This window comes from Lagopus leucura, unplaced genomic scaffold (assembly GCF_019238085.1).
Source record: "Lagopus leucura isolate 7727_CA_CO unplaced genomic scaffold, USGS_WTPT01 Super-Scaffold_100015, whole genome shotgun sequence".
Lineage (NCBI taxonomy): Eukaryota > Metazoa > Chordata > Aves > Galliformes > Phasianidae > Lagopus > Lagopus leucura.
Window position 1 is genome coordinate 1,542,835 of NW_024962269.1, and position 8,986 is coordinate 1,551,820.

The 8,986-nt window shown below is 41.9% G+C and overlaps 1 long non-coding RNA gene across 1 annotated transcript in view; it reads right to left on the reverse strand.

Annotated features, from left to right (window-relative positions):
* LOC122182702 overlaps window positions 1-8,702 on the reverse strand; it is a 28,734-nt gene extending 20,032 nt beyond the window's left edge. Inside the window, exons 1-2 of the long non-coding RNA XR_006179924.1 lie at window positions 8,596-8,702; window positions 1,000-1,135 (exon numbers count right to left, since the gene is read on the reverse strand). This is a non-coding gene — a long non-coding RNA (uncharacterized LOC122182702). The remainder of the gene's footprint in view (window positions 1-999; window positions 1,136-8,595) is intronic.
* Between the last annotated feature and the right edge of the window lie 284 nt (window positions 8,703-8,986).

Below are 8,986 nucleotides of genomic sequence, written 5' to 3' on the forward strand. Positions count from 1 at the left end.
AGCCTTGATCTTAACGGGGTCCCTCAGGAGGAGGCCTTAAGGTTTCCTCACATTTCCCCTATTTCCTCTTTCCTCTTTCTTAAGACTAGCCATGCCCATGATGGCTCTGCACCTCCTAGTCAGCTTGGGAGCACAACCAAGTGAAAAGACCTGAAAGACGAAGGCTAACTGAATGCGATTCGTGTGAAGTTTTAGATTAGATGGTTTATTAGGAACATTTATTTTATAATTAAACTCCATTTTTTGTTGTAAAGGGACACCTGTGTGCAGCTCAAGAATCAAAATCTCCCATTATGCTGGTGCTGCCACACCACACATTAATTTCTTTTTTAAATCCTGGCAGTTTTGATTTTAAATGAATCAGTCAGAGATTTGGTGAAAGCAGCATGAAACATTAGCATTTGAATGCTATTCTTCAATTCATTTTGGTATCAGTAAGTGCTGCAGCAGAAACAAAACTAAGGGAGGAAGTTAGAAAGGTAAATCATAGGAAAAACATATGCCTGATATACTGCTTCTTCTGAAGCCCCAAAATGGAAGCATGGATTGGTATCACAGTGTTAACTCAGCAGGCTTATATTCATTGCTGTGCTGTCTCTACTTGGTTCTGTGGGAAAGGCAATGGGATGGAGGTGCAAGGAGACAAGAATGTATTCCCAATCTTAAGACCAGTATGATATCAACCTCAGCAGTCATGATAGCAGTTTGATATGGAGTGCAAACTCCACAAGAGCTGTAATCACAGGAGTAACTGAAATGGAGATGCTCTGTCAGCCTCTTCCTCCTGTTTCTCCCTGGACAACAATTGTTATTGCTGGGCAAACTGTGCTTACTACGTACAGCAGTAAGTATCTCTGGCATATGATACATTTGTGCTTTTTGATATTCTCAAAACATATAGCAGGAGCAGAGATGTGGTTTGCAAATCATCGGCAGGGGTCTACACATCTTTTGTGCTGACAGATATTGGACCAAAAGAATTCAATCTTGTTCACTTACCCCTATTAACATATTTCCTGGATTTTCTACAGATGCCTCTGCTTCTGTATCCAACACATTCTGCTTTGCTTCAAGCTTGAACACTGAAAAAAATGCTCTGTAGCTCTCTGCATATTCCAAAGGCATGCTCTTTAATCTGCAGAAAAAACAAACGAACAATACAGTTCATTTTTTCCTAGGACCATTCCCAGAAATCTAGAATGAATACCTGAAGAACACATACTGATTCCTCATTACTGTAACCCTCTACACCTATCACGGATGTCAACATGTTGATGCTGTCAGTATTGATAAATAAATTACACGTCATTCCTCTCCGATGGTCTGCACTGTAAAGGGGAACAATGTTAGGCAACACTCCAAACATATACTGAGACAACTGAAACCCTAAGAACCAAAACTGGCAGTGGGACTGGAAGGAAGTGCACTTTATCCCTCTGGTTACACACTATCCTAACCCATTCAGCTCTACCAAAGGTTCCTTTCATAGTAGCAAAGGAAAAGCAAAACAGCACCTGTCATCTTCTGTCTGAACTTACATTTTAGTCATGGAAATCAGAACTTTTATCCTATTCTACACCAATGATATAGAATATTTTATGTACAGAATATTCTATTCTATACCATATGCCCTGCCAGTAGCATGGCAAAAACTTGGTTTGGTTTCCTCATGGACTCCTAGCTGAGCCCAGAGAAGCATCTCACTCCCACATTCAGTCATAACTTGAAAAAGATATGCCAAAGAGGCTGTTCAAAATGTTCACTAGCCAAGGCAGGAAAAACAAAAACATGAACAGTAAGCCATTTCCCATTCCTTTCCATGGAGGCTACTTCCAAACCTTATACTCAAGCCTAAAACAAGTCAATTCAGAGGGCAGAATAACAAATCCCCTTGTCTGCCCTTCCTGCCCGGGAAGCTGTGAGGGAAGGGAACACCCTTCTTCTGATAAACACAGACCTGGCTTCCACTCTGAGCTCACACAGATTTGATAGGCCGACTGAAGAATGGGAATTCCTCACTCGCAGAACACCTTTAACTTGGCTGTGAGATTACACAGAGCATACATAAGACAACACTGGCTGTAAAGCCCCCAGCTCAGAACCTGAGCAGGAGAACAAATTCCAATACCTAGGATTTTTTGAATAATTGCTCAGCTATGTAGACACAGTATCCTTACAGGCAAATCACTGCAGACAGAGGAGAAATAGAGGAGCCAGCACAGTTCTTTCCTGAACTCAGAACTAGAGATGTTTCCTCTAGAAAAAAGAACTCTCACATCACTGGATTTTTGAAAGGAATTCACATGATAAAGCTACAGCAATGAAGACAAATATAATTCATATAAAATTAGGAAAAATGAGTTAAATAATCTAAGAACTTCTACCAAAGCAAAAGCTAGACCAAAAATAGATTTTTCCAGGCCAGAAAAAAAAACAAAAACCTGTGTAGAATCAGTGGTGACACATGAAGCAGCTTAATTTAATCCAGTACGTGCAGATCATAATGCTTTGCACTTGCACACAAGGATGAAATAACATTTTGAAAATTCAGTTTGAAAACACTTCAGTACAACATGTTGTAAACTGGATGCTTCTTTTTTTATTTTAAATCCACTTCTCCAAACTCTAAAAGGGGCTCAAGAAATCTACTTTTCCAGTCCTTGTTTCATATGACCAACATGGCACATTAAGTATAGTTCATCTGAAAATAACACAGGATAAGTGGGAGAACTGTGTAATTCCAAGATAAGGTGAAAGAGTTCATTTATGCTGTGAAGAAATTCCAAAATCAGTACCATGTTTACTTAAAAACATATCTCAGTATACGACCAAAATCAAACTACGAATAATCAAAAAGTAGTCCATGCAAAAGGCCTGGAAAATAACTCAAGTTCTACAGCCAAACAATAGAACTGTCTCCAGAATTTCGGGTTCAAGCCTCTAGTGTATGCACCTCCTTCCACCTCCTGTAAAGAGATCGCACTTGTCACCTCCCTACTGATTGGATTTAGAAGCAGAGCAGATCAGTGATTATTCCAGTAGTTACTGACACACCTTCAGAAAAACCTGTCCTCGGATGAACAATTTCTCCCAGTTAAAAACAACAGTATAAAGGAATATGGCACAAAAAAAGTTTAGTATCGTGTATAATTTTTCACTGCGTGGTTTTGCCCAAGGGTTTTCACTTGGCATTCTTTGTCTCAGACAGTCAGAATACATCTTACTTCCTCTATGAGTGTCAGTAAGTGGAGGAAGTGGCACAGCGAGTGATTTCTGAAAGCCTTGCCCCTTTACACCATAGCACTGATATGGTTGGAATTGGACCCTCCTGACAGGATTTAGAGTTCTCTGAGGATTTTGTGCTGATTATGTTTGAAAACATATTGTAATTTATCTAAGCAGCAGAATTACTTTTGTTCCATCTATGCATGCCTCGTCACTCTTAGGGGGGTAGCTCAATTTCTAGTCAAGCAACACTGCTGCCTCTTTCAGTAATTACTCTGCTATCATCCTGCCTCCAGTGGGTAACCTCAGACCACTATTATCTATTCCCTCCTCGTTACATTTTTCCTCTGCCATTGCTTTGAGAAGTACTCCACAACCACCACAGGCTGAGAAAAGCACATCCTAAATCAGAACTCCCTACTGGCAATTTCTGAAGATGTTGCTTTGCTTAGAGCAATACACACCAATGGGCTATGCTCAAAACCAAACCCTGACAACTGACAATGGAGAGAACAGGACATCTCGTTACCTTATTTTCCCTTAATGTGAGCTACATGAGAACTTCAGGAAATGGCCTAATGGCTAGAAGAATAATCCACAAAGTGTTTTGTCTGAAAGCAGATACCGATTCTATGCTGAACTTCTACCAAAATATTCCCAAGCTCACAAGTGCATTGGATATATGAAATGCATGCAGCCCAGACTGCCAACTTGTTCTTGTCTCGCTCGAGACAACGCACTGAGGATATTATGGGGCTGAGCTAACACTACATTTGGCACAGTTTGCTCTGTGTGCTTAATGCTGCCATCAAGAACTTCACCTTTCCAGCATGAGAGAAAAGTGCCTCTTCAAACTGCCACTTCTCAAGGCAAGAAGTATGAAGCGTACAATAGCAATCAGGATTCCAATTCCTATTGCCATAACTTTGAGAGGTTGTTTTCTTTGTTTGTTTTATTATATAAGACCAAGGGAAGAACTGGAAACAGGCATAGCTGTTCTGAATACAGAGGAAGGATCTGAGACCAGGGTACAGTGGCAGGAGATGCCAGTGGGATGGGACAGCCTTCTGTTCAGGTCATCAGACATTTTCTATACAACTAATTATTTGTTAAGAATGCCATTTTCCACTATGACTCTGCTGACCTTCAATCAGTAATAAAATGTTTCACTTGCGTTCAGAGACCTGACCTCGGCCTTACATGGAATTTAGGAGCTCACAAAGAATGCAGTAAAGCTCTTGTCCCTTCTCTGAGGCAAATATTCTTTAAGGAGAATAATGTTAGAGATCCTTTGAGAAATGCAGGAATTTCAAGATCAAGCTACAGACTGGTTTCTAAGGGAAAATTAAGTTCTGCTGTCCAGATTTTTTTTTTTTCTAAAGTGTATTTTTCACCATATAGATAAACTAAGCATTGAAAATACTAAGGTGAAGAGCAAATTTTTTTTCATGGATCCAGTATAATGAACTTTCAGAAACTAAGTTTTAACACTACAAATAAGATGATTTTGAATACTGCCGGGTTAATCTGTTTCTAGGAAGCAGATTCTAGGCTTCCTATCCACCTGATACAACACGTTGCTCCTGCATGCAGAAACACACAGCAGCAAGATTGTGGGACTGGTCACTCCCAAGACTTCCCAAGGAAACTTCTGACCATGGGATTCATTTCTGCTAAAAAACTGGGTCATAGGCAGATTTGACTTCTACAGCTCCCCTCTGGCAGAGGTAGTGGCTATCAGAAAGCTGTCCGAATGCAGGAGCTGCTGCAGGCCTTGGGCTCATCACAATGAAATGGCAGTTGGACAAGTTCTGGCTGCATCCAGGCGTACAAATCCCAGTTCACTTGCTGCAACAAGACCACAGCAGTCCAAGCTGTGTAAGATGTATACTCTGACAAAAGTTACAGCAGCCTAATTTCACCCAGACTCCGAGAGAGTTTTAACTAAAAAAAGCCCATTTTTTTGGTTTTCCCACTTATCAGAGAGCTTTTGCAATGAAGTAACCTCTCAGAGCTGAATTCATTGGTGTATTCCTATCATGAGTCTAAGTATTCCTATTTACTTAGAAGAACAACAGCCTTTCATTCACTGACAGAAGCAGGGTGATGTAAGGCAGTCTGAATTAATATTTTCAGAATGCTATTTCAAAACAGGGTGTTTTTGGACTGGACTTTCTTAAGCAGACTGAAGGTACAAACACTGAAACTTTGGTTGCCAGATGAAAACTTCCGTATCAAACCAGGACAAAAGTGAAGGTTTGTGAGGAAAACATCTGCCTAAAGCCTCCCATTTCTGCTCTGTTTCAGAACCAGCATTTCAAAATGAAGATCTTAGCACTTGTCAGCTTCCTCATAAGAGACATTGCCATGCTTTTTGCCACCTTCCAATGATTGATATATAACAAAAATGCAGCATGCATTACAGGTTTTTTGGAAGGTGTATTCATTTTGCTGAGGTGCTTTGAGACATTTCATACATGGAATTCTCTAAAGCTTCAAGTTGCTTTGGAGATGGGAGAAAAAATTTCACCTCTTCACGCAGCCATCCTTCCTTGAGGCAGGTACCGGATAGAGAAAGGCTCCTCAAACACTGGCTGGAAGAAATAAAGTCCAGGTTTTCTAGCACTGCAGACTAATTGTTTTGGTTCTGACTGCCTCCTGCTAAGGAGGTACAGGCTTTTACTTCTCTGGCTTATACTTAGGAGGCCCCACTCACACAGGAAAGTAAAGCAGAGGCTTGATAAGATTTGATTTCAAGGCTGTTTCAGAACAAACACTTTTTAAAGAATGAGAGCCAGTGCACAAAGCTATTTAATACTGAATGCAGGAATGGTTTTTGTCTCCTCTAGTCACACTTTTAGTGAAGGCACTCCAGGCAAGAGGGGCAGTGCAAACTAGAGGAGCCTAAATAGTCTAAATCAATGTTTGGGGAGCTCTGTAAACAGAGGGCATGTGGAAATGCTCTCCCCTGTTAGTTTCAAATAACACTAAATATTTATTCTCAATGCCCAAAGAACTGAAAAAGCTTAAACGAGCACATCAGCATCAGGCAGAGAGCTCTGGAACACTATTATCCCAGAAGGAAGCAGACAAATACACAAAAAATGTATACTGTACCTAGACTAGGAAGGGGCCAATAAAGAAAAGTGACTTTCCAAAGCTTCTGACACTACCTCCTACTGTAATTGTAAGAGATTTTTAAAGTCTAAAAATCTGTGCAAGAACATCAATGCACTTTGGAATGGACACTGGTGTTTGGAGGTCAGCTCTTGCACATACTTCTCATCAGAAACCTGCGTCCTTCAGTCAACCTGGTCTCACCAGTGAAACTTGAAGTCTCGCCCTATTCTACAAAGAGGAGGATGTGGAACTGCAATTCCCATTGCCCACTGCAAAGTGCCTAAGCACAGCAAAGCTTGGCTGGCTGCAAGTAAGGGAACACATTAAGCTTTCAGCCTCTAAGCAGTACAACCCTTAAAGGAAGCAGGCAGAACACCATATCTATGGTATGAATGCTTTCTTTCCATCATTCTGAAATTGTTAGTGCATACACTCAGACACACAGTACCAGGTGTCACCATAGTTAATCCTAATAAAATTGTCAAATAGATTATCAGCATGAAATTTACTCCATGTAGTTAAACTGTCTCTTCCTACTTCTTCCTTACAAAAGGCACATTCCAGTGTCTACTGAAACCTGCAGGAGACTTTGCACTGGCTTTAAAGGCTTCTTCAATATTCTTCAAAGCTTCTCAGGAATTTCTCAACAGAGATGACAGGTGAGATTAAACTTCAAATTAAATTATTAGAAAACTTACTGCTGGGAAATGTCAAGAATAGAGATATTTGTTTGGAGTCAGTTTGGGCCAGAAAACATTTCTCAAAAGAGAAGAGAGTTGAAGAGAAAGTGCATGGACAAGATTTGGCATTGATTTAGGGGCACTTCTGCTCTCAGTGCTTTCTGTTCCCTCCTCAAAAATGTAAATTAACATATCAAATTCAGGGTGACATTTCTGATAAAGATCAGTTTAAATATAATACCAGAGGTCTTTCAACTGAACAACACAGAGTGAAAATGTCATTTTTACCTGCAAAAACTGCCAGTGCAAGCTGCTGCTGAATCCAGATCAGCCACTATTTGGCATGAACTCACCAGTGCATTTAATTCTTTCATTCACAGAAAACTTAAACTGATTTGGACTATAGCAGTGTGGTGGATCACATTGTTGCAGTGGTATAATAATGAGAAGGCATTAGATCAGAACAGAAATTGCCCTCCATGACAGGCTCTTGCTGAATGCACAAGGCACATATTTCAAGTACAGTTAACACACATTACTAAAATGCTGTAAGGTAAACTATTTTCTTCCACAAAAGGTCTATCTTTCTACATTTTCTATATGGTAACAGAAGAACGTAATAAGATGTCCCAACATCTTCTGTGCTTCCTCTATCAGATAATCTCTACCTTTCGCCCTCTGAAAACCACTCCCTTTTCATTATGAAACTAATGCATTAATTAATGAGACAGCTGCCTCAGTAGGAGTCCGCAAAATGCACTGACCTATTCCTTCCTCAACCAGATCAACACCTCGTAAGAAGCTGGAGAACTTCTAGTAGCCATAGGCAGTCTGTCACAGCTTGTTATATGCTGGTACAGGGACCACAGTCAAAGAGCAATCAGCTCCTTTCCATTAGAATTCCTGCTATGGGACAAACCTCGCACTGCTCTCTCCTGTGGGATGCTTATATCATGGAGGACAACACAGGTCAGTGTCTCTCCAGCTGTTGTGCCAAGCAAGCAAGAAATTGCTCTGGCCTAGAAGTAACATAAGAAATGACAGCACAGGGGGAGAAAAACAAATCCTCCCACTGCAATTCCAAGCAGAGACCAGAATCACTCTGCTGCTATACTGGGTAGGGATTTCTGGCAGAAAAGAGCACAATTCTCCCATTTTTGTATGGTAAACCAGGCAATGACAAACAGATTCACATGTCTCAGACAACATCTTGAATCCTCCCTTTTTATTTCCCATATTTTACCACTTCAAGGTCTGCTGAGTAACAGGCATCCAGTCAACTGAAGACAGCCTCACACGAGTTTGCTGAGCAGTGTGCTGCTGTTGCCTCGTACTCTTCTGCCAAATTATATTGAAAACCAAGACAGACAGCAGATAACTTCATAATGGCTTCAGTTACCTTGAGCCTGGCTCATGGAACAGGCACATGCCTGGAGTTGGGCTTAGGATAGGCTCCAACACGCAGTGACCTTGTAAGACAGCTACATCCCAGTAGCTCATGAAAATGCAACCAGCACCTGCTGCCACACAGCAAAATCCCAATATAGCGTTTAATAAATCAGAAACCTACCCGATCCTGTCAGCCCCAAACTAGCCCTGCTCGATGGCTGCCATTTTAACTCTATAGACGCCGGGAAAACGTGGAAGGGCTCTGTCCTTTTTCCCCACCGAACACGGGGGATGCAGGAGGAGGAGACGGGCACCCGCGGGAGGGAGGGACGAACAGCCTCGAGGGGCGGAAACTACAGAGGCGGCCCTCAGCATCGCCGGCTCCTCAGTGCGGTAGGCGGGCTGGGCGCTGAGGCGCGAGGGAGCGCGCGCTCACCTCGTGAGGCCCGGCAGCCGTAGCGGGTCCACCTCCTCCTGGCAGCTGCCTCGAGCGCAGGTGAGCAACGAAGAGATGGGACAGGCAGACACACCGAGATGCTCAGCGTGTGTGCCTGCGTGGTGGAGGATGCAGC